At 51.6% G+C, this 7,842-nt stretch overlaps 1 pseudogene; it reads right to left on the bottom strand.

Annotated features, from left to right (window-relative positions):
- Positions 1-3,758: 3,758 nt before the first annotated feature.
- On the bottom strand, positions 3,759-7,049 carry LOC105885433 (AP-4 complex subunit beta-1-like; annotated as a pseudogene).
- Positions 7,050-7,842: the final 793 nt, after the last annotated feature.

The raw sequence follows: 7,842 nt of genomic DNA, 5'->3' as shown, positions 1-7,842 counted from the left end.
GAGGGGCTGGAACAAAACAACTCCAGCCATTTGGGGCCCCAATCTCCTTAGCTTCCAGTTTTATCGGTTTTTATAGCATTGGAGTTATTTTACTGTGAGCGCTCAGCAAGTGTGAAGCCCCCTTCCTATCAGACCTGCTGAAGGTCCCTCCTTTGGGAATTAGTTGGAGAGCCAGGAGACCACCCCCCCCCGCCACAGGGGATGGGAACAATTTACTCCGTGAAGATCAAATGGAGGTGGGCCCATGATGACGCCCCTCTGTGACCCTGCGCCCTGAGATTTGTTATTAAGTATTGATCTCCTGATTTCCTCCAATTATTAAGTATTGATCTCCAACAGTCCTGCTAGTGCTTCAGGGGACCAGGCTGAAGAAATATTCCTGTCCCCTTGAAGCTGACATTCTAGGAGACAAGAAACAAGAGCTCCAAGTAAAATATGCACGGTATCAGATGATGCTTAGTCCTAAGGAGGGAGAGGAAGCTGAAGGAAGCTGCATCATGGAAGGAAAGCAGAGGCCTGGGCTGTATGTGTCTCTGGGAACACCTGTTGGTGTCGCCCTCTGTCAGAGCTTGGGCCACTAACTCTGAGGGACTGTGAGCTTGTGTTTATCTGAGTGAGTCCACCAATATGTCCCAGTGACAAATTCCATCCTTGTGTATGTCTGGGAAGGTTCACGTGTCTGAGTGGTGGTCCCTGTGTCCTGATGTGAGTGTGTCTGTCTGTGTGTCTCACTGCCAGGCCGTGGTGTGTTTCCCAGTCCGTACGTAGAGAAACCCAAAGCCACAACAGGCCTGATTGAACTTACATGCAAGTTGTATTTAGCCTTTAAGAAGTGGATAGCTATTGTAACATTTAATTCTCCCAAAACATATCAAAAAGTAGAAGCTTTGCAAATATTTGTATTAAGTTTTATGAGCTCCGGTATGTTCTTAGACGGCTAAATCCTAAATTAACAACATGGCATACCTTGGCAATAACAGTCCTCGTCATAGAATTTTCTTACATCTAAATATCTTCCCAAAGATACTGATTTTCACTCCACTGGCCTCCTGTGGAAAGTCGACAGGAGATTGAAGTCCCCAGGGTATCCAATTGGGAACCTCCCTGTACCACCAGGACCGGTGCTCCTGTGCAGAATTGGAAACCTTTCCCCAGGTGCTTCACATGACCAAGCACCAGTGCAGGACCGTGGCCGTGTCCAAGGAGCCCACCCTGGGACCCTGGGTCTTCCTGCTCGACCCAGGTTGTCCTTAAAAGGGTTTTTTTCAGGTGTGGGGGGGGAAGGCAGTGTCCAGTGAATGGGCCCCACAGGAACTGCAGCTGGGCACTGAGTGCCATCCGTCGGCCTCTCTGCCCTTCTGAGCCTGTGTCCCACCTTAAGAGGACTTAGAAAAAATTTCAGCTATGGTGCTCCATGTCAGCCCAGGACCTCCCTGGCCACGATCTTGGCCCCAGGAGGGGGACCTAGAAAAATTTTCAGATGGCACTCTCCATAGCCGGGCAAGTGGCCGAGCCCGGGGTGCTCTAGCCCCGTCACCTGCGAAAGCACAAGTTGGTCCCCACGGGCGGAGGGGACCTCCGTGAGCTAGTCAGGCAGCCTGCACAATTCCCAGATGCTGCTCGCCCCGCTTCTAAAGCATCGGTCTCACGGAGCCCGTACTGAGGCAGCGCATGTCGCCTCCGAGATGACCGTGCTGTCGCCACCAGCCTCCTGGAATTTAATCCTGGGCCCCGCAGCCTGATCCTGTCCCCCAGCTTTTGACAGCTGAGCCCCAGGGACGCTATAAAAGTGGCCACCAGGGGGCGCCCGACAATGAGTGTGATCGTGACAGACCTGGACACCCAGAAGCCACCTCGTCCAGGTGACACTTCAACTTGAATCTCGGCCAATAGCAGTTACAGGGTGACCTGGTGGGCCTGCAGCACCCTCCACGGAGCTCCCTGAATCGCCAGGCTGATGCCAGCATCCAGAGGGGGGCTCAGAAAATTTTCAGGAGGTGCCCCCAGTGACCAACCCCACGTGGGACTGTGACCAGGCCTCCCTGGCCATCCCGAGTCAGTCTCCGGAGAGGCTTAAAAACATTTTCGTGAAGCACACCTAGCAACTGAGCCCCACGCGGGATCATGACTGGGCTCAACCACTCTCCAAGTGGTCCCGGTCTGCCCCACTACTGTCTCTCTCTGGAAGAGGACCCAGAAATGTTTCAAGTGACATGATGCAAACATGGGACCACAGCTGTGCCTGGGCCCCCTCCCTTGGCTAGCTTTCTGACCCAGATTCGTCCCCACCAAAAAAGGGGGACTTAAGCACCTTTTAAGTGGGCACCTCAGAAGACAGTGCCCTAAACAGGACCACAGCTGGCTTCGGGACAGTCTCCTCAGCCTCACTGGCCACTCGGGCTGGTCCAGGATTCAGAGGGGTACTTAGAAATGTTTTAGGGGGATGCATCCAATGACCAGGCCCTAAGCAGGTCACTGAGAAGACCCAGGGCACCCTGCCCCCAGGTCTCCCTGGGTGGCCTGAGCCCATCTTTCCTTGTAGAGGAGGCTTAGAAAATATTGGAAACCATTGGGACGCACGTCCTCGATCCAGGCTCTGAGTCACCCCATGGGCATTTATGTCCAGCCTGGGCCAGTCATGGCCTAGTGAGAGGGATTTCAGAATCTTTTCAGGAAGGAATCTTTTTTTTTTTTTTTTTTTAGATAGAGTCTCACTTTGTTGCCCAGGCTAGAGTGAGTGCCATGGCGTCAGCCTAGCTCACAGCAACCTCAAACTCCTGGGCTCCAGCAATCCTCCTGCCTCAGCCTCCCGAGTAGCTGGGACTACAGGCATGCGCCACCATGCCCGGCTAATTTTTTGTATATATATTTGGCCAATTATATATATATATAGTTGGCCAATTATATGTATATATAGTTGGCCAATTAATTTCTTTCTACTTATAGTAGAGAGGGGGTCTCGCTCAGGCTGGTTTTGAACTCCTGACCTTGAGCAATCCGCCCGCCTCGGCCTCCCAGAGTGCTAGGTTCAGGAAGGAATCTTAAAAACCGCCACCCAAGCAGGACAGGGACAGGTCAGTGCGTCCCGACCCAGCCTGAGCCCACGTCCCCTCACACGGTGGAAGAATACAATGTCCAGGGCACATCAGAATGGCATCCAGGTCACGGTCACAGCCCCAGGACATACTGGTCCATCTGGTCTTGTCCACATCACCAGAGAGGATGAGAAAGGATTTTTTACATGGCATTTTCTGGCATTACCAGAAAACAAAAACAAAAGCCACACAAACAAAAAGGAAGAAATGCTTTTGGTTCATGCTTCCTTAATTAAACAGGTTCCCACCCAACACCATTGTCATGGCCCCAAGGCCCCCACCCCAGAGCTCCTTGGCTGGCCCTGGCCTGTCCACACTGACCAGGACATAGAAATGTTTTAGGGGGGATACTTCTGTTGACAGAGCCCTAGGTGAGACAGTGACGAGGCTGAAGGTGTGTTTCTTAGGCCTCCATGTCTGGCCCAGGCCTGTCCTGGCTTCCATAAAAGGTCATAAAAACTTTTCAGGGTGTGATCCCATGACTCTGAGGGTCTGCCCAACCCAATGCCTCACCAATGTCAATGGAGACACGGGCCCTGTTCCATGAAAGGGCTTTCTACACCAAGTGACCCCCAAATGCAGAAAGAGGCCATGAAACCAAAGAACAATGCAGACAAATCCAGTGTGTCAGTAAAGAGTGATTTACTGGGGAACTTGGAGACGGAAGCGTGATCTTGGGTGGCAACAACCCAGGTAGATACCACACCTGTCATCCTCCAGACCCAGGGCTTATCTACGATAGGGAATGGGTATCCATGAGAGCATTGAAGTCAATCCTCCAGAACAAACAAGAACACTATGTGTGTCGTAGCCTGTAATTTATATGATAGCATCAAGGTAGCTGTGATCTAGTGCAGAAATTATGGTCAGTACACGTTCTTCCATGAGAGACAGTAAACACAGTAAAACTCACGGAACATTCCCAAGACTGGCATGAATCCAAAATTAATATGGCCGATTAGCATCCAAGATGGAGTCACTTTTTTTCCCCCCACATGTCAGACATCTTTAATTAGTAACACCATCCCTTAAATTGATTAGAAAATAATCTAAATCTCATCCTCACCCTATTCCCATTCCCTTACCAACATTAACCCTTACAACATCAGCATTGAAAACTTGGGTCAATCAGCAGTAGGCATGAAAGGAGTAAGTTGATGGTCTTTAGGCAAAGACATAAGCACCCTGATTCTTAGATTTCCCATTCTCCTTTGCATCTGATATTATCTGGACTTACAAGCAGCTCTAATAAGAAAAACTAAGGAACTCTGATAGTTATTCATCTTACTCAGGACAAGCAACAAGAATCTGTTATGATTTTATGTCTCCAATTGTTCCAATCACAGTTTCTAATATGGAAATAAAACTGTTCAGTGTCTCTATCCTTGCCTCATTTTGTTTCACAGAGATCTGTGAAACAGATCTGAGTTCTCAGCTCCAACAGCAGCTCTGTCAAGAACAGGCAGCCAATATCATCCTGAGCACTGAGGTATGCTTTCCAAGGCCGAGCCCCAGCCCTGCTCATTGATGGTCTGGACGTTCGCTACTTGAAGAGCCATCTGGAGACTATCAGCATGGACTGCTCCCTGCCGAGGCAATACTTGCTGATGAGCAACCTTGAGGCTAAGCCAAGATTTCTCAAAATACTCAGCAGCAAGCTGGAGATTGGGAACTAGCATGAGGGCTCCAGAATCAGGGAGTTCTTATATTGTCTCCTTGTTCTCTTCAGGAATCAGGGATCCTGATGTGGCACAAGATGCAGTGTTAGGAAGCCCTGGGCCATGATGCTTTGCCCCCTGGCATTTAGAAACAGTTGCCCAGCGGGCTCTGCCATACACTGGCACCAGCGTGTTGAAGTCTGAGGCCCAGCTGTTCACAGGCCTTTCTGCTGGATCCTCCAAAAGTCCAAGAGAAGGGTCAGATTTTGGGCCACACAAGATCCGCTTAACTTCATCAATGCCAACTAAGAGGAGGCAATAATGGAAGAGACCTTGGTCCCGTACAGCCATTCGCTTCTCCTCCTTCTATGCAGTAATATAACAAACGCCCCAGCATGTCCTGCCGCCCAGCAGGTCGTGAGAGGACAAGGCGCAGTGGAGCAGACAGTAGCTCCATCGTAACAGCTGGCAATGTCTCTGACGTCACATTCTCTACAGAGTCCTCTAACACATTAGGAGCATTGCGAATTCTTTCCCCATGGACCCCAAGCTGCCAAATAAGTGCCTGCTTCTTGTCGAAGCCCCAGTAACCCTGTTAGAACCTGCACACACTGATCTGTGTGAGTCCTGGCAGTGCCACCTATGGCAAAGATGGCAGCCTGGGCAAAGTCAGCAGACACATCCGTGCAGTGGCCTCGAAGCCCCTCTAGCACCTGCTGCACGTTCTCGTCATTCGCCAGCTCACTCAGCACTTCCGCCGTCTGCGGTTTGATTCAGTGCAGCTCCGAGTAGGAACAGAAAAACTTGTCACAGTGGCTGCTAAAGTGACCTGGCAGGCCAGGCGTGGTGGCTCACGCCTGTAGTCCTCGCACTCTGGGAGGCCGAGGCGGGCGGATCGCTCGAGGTCAGGAGTTCGAAACCAGCCTGGGCAAGAGCGAGACCCTGTCTCTACTATAAATAGAAATAAATTAATTGGCCAACTAATATATATAGGAAAAAACTAGCCGGGCATGGTGGCGCCTGCCTGTAGTCCCAGCTACTGGGGAGGCTGAGGCAGGAGGATCGCTTGAGCCCAGGGGTTTGAGGTTGCTGTGAGCTAGGCTGACGCCACGGCACTCACTCTAGCCTGGGCAACAAAGCGAGACTCTGTCTCAAAAAAATAAATAAATAAAGTGACCTGGCAAACTACGCAAGATCTGGCGCACGTGACAAAGGGCAGCAAAGCAGAGCTCGAGGCTCTCTGAAGAGCAGGCAGCTAGCAAAGTTCCCTCGACTCGCACGAGCACGTCAGTTTGTACATGGGGGAACGTTTTTTGCCACGATCAGAAAGAGTTTTGTGGCTCCCATCACAGAAAGTTCAATACTTCAGCCTGGCCCCATTGGTCCAGTTTTGACATTCTATTTAAGAGATGATGGGCAATGGGCTTATTGATGGCAACTCCTCCTTCCTGTTTCAGAATTTCCTCTAGAGACCTCAGGCAGTTCACAACCACAATTGGATCCTGATCACACGGCAAACTGTATAACTCATTTACCAGGGCACCATCCACTTCAGCGTCTCCATGGAGATTACGCATCTTGGCACAGCCAAGGACTGCTACCCTCCTGACGTATGAAGCCTTATCCCGTAAGCCATTGAGAACAGGCTGTTGGATGTATTCTTGCACAGCAGGCATCCTGACGCTACCTGCTCCGTAGTGCCAGCCCTCGCACCACTGGGTTGGGGGCCGGGCAGTCTTTGCACACTGTATTAATGGCCAGATCTGGTTTCAGAGGGGCATATGTGCACATGTACAGATAAACCAACTTCTTCTGAATGATTATCTACAGTGGCACTGGCCTTCACCATTTCCGTGAAAACACCAGACATGTCCAGGCCCTGAGTCATGTGCCTTTGATAAATTATCCAGGTGGCAGTGGGCTATGTGGGTCTGAGGCTAAGAAAGGAGGTCTGCACTAGTATATATTACAGATCCAGGAGTCAGCAGTGATGGTTCAAGCCTAATCACTCGTTGCACGACATTCCGGTAGCGCGGCCTGTCAGCTGGAATGTGAGGGTGGCACGGAGCCTTCACCACGTCCTCAGAGCCAAGGTGAGGCACCTTCTCTAACAGCCACGGAGCAGTTCCCACAGACCCCCACGAAACTCCTGGGCTCCTAGTCGCAATGTGGGAGCCTCTGGGCCCTCCGCCCGACTTCCAAGCCCAGACTGTCCCCCTGCAGTTCCAGTGTTCCTAGCTCCTCCGCCATCACAGATAAGCCCAACCGTGCTTTCTCCAAGATGGAGTCACTTTTGTCTCCATGGGTATGTTTTCAGGAGGCACCACCAGGTGGGCTCAGTACCAGGACCCGGGCAGAGCAACAGCCTGGCCCAGGTATCCATCGGGAGGCTCCCTGGCTAGACTGTGCCTGTCCCCATCACCAAAGGATGACTTAGAGAACTTTATGGGGGTACATCCGGTGATCAGCCCCCATGTGGGACTTAGGGAGGACCCAGGGCAACCTCCGAGGGTCTCCTTGGCCAGTCCGGGACAGTGCCTGTGCCCAACTTTGGAAGGGGACTTGAATATATTGTCCCAAGAAGCCATGTCCCTGAGGCTCACTGTCTCGCCAAGTCCAATCTCTGCCACCAGAGGAATACTTAGAAGCAATGTTGGTGGGGGGCTCCCATGGAGAGGGCCCAGGCAGGAGGACACATTCCCCAGACCACCCTCACTGGCCCCCCTGCTTACTCCTTCTAGAAGGAGACTTTTAGGGTCCCCTCCTCAGGCCTCTCTGGCCTGTCTAGAGGATCCCTCTCTTTAGAAATTCTTGAGGGACACATCTGGCAACCAGGTCCCATGTGTGATTGAAAGCACACCCAGGTTGTCCTCCCCCGGTGTCCCTAGCTGGCCTGGTTTCATTCCTCCCCCCCCCATCCTACCTCTGAGAACTTACAGGTATTTCCTGGAGGCAAATCCCTCAATCAGAGGCCCAGGTAGAATGGCAGCTGGACCTGGAGTACCCTCTTCTGTCTCCCTCTCTGGCTGGAGCCAGTACCCACCACTGGTAGGGGACTTAGGAACATTTTCAGTCAGAGCCCCCTAAAA

This window comes from Microcebus murinus, chromosome 27 (genome assembly GCF_040939455.1).
Source record: "Microcebus murinus isolate Inina chromosome 27, M.murinus_Inina_mat1.0, whole genome shotgun sequence".
In the NCBI taxonomy this organism is placed as follows: Eukaryota; Metazoa; Chordata; class Mammalia; order Primates; family Cheirogaleidae; genus Microcebus; species Microcebus murinus.
This window is presented reverse-complemented; position numbering and strand designations above follow the sequence as displayed.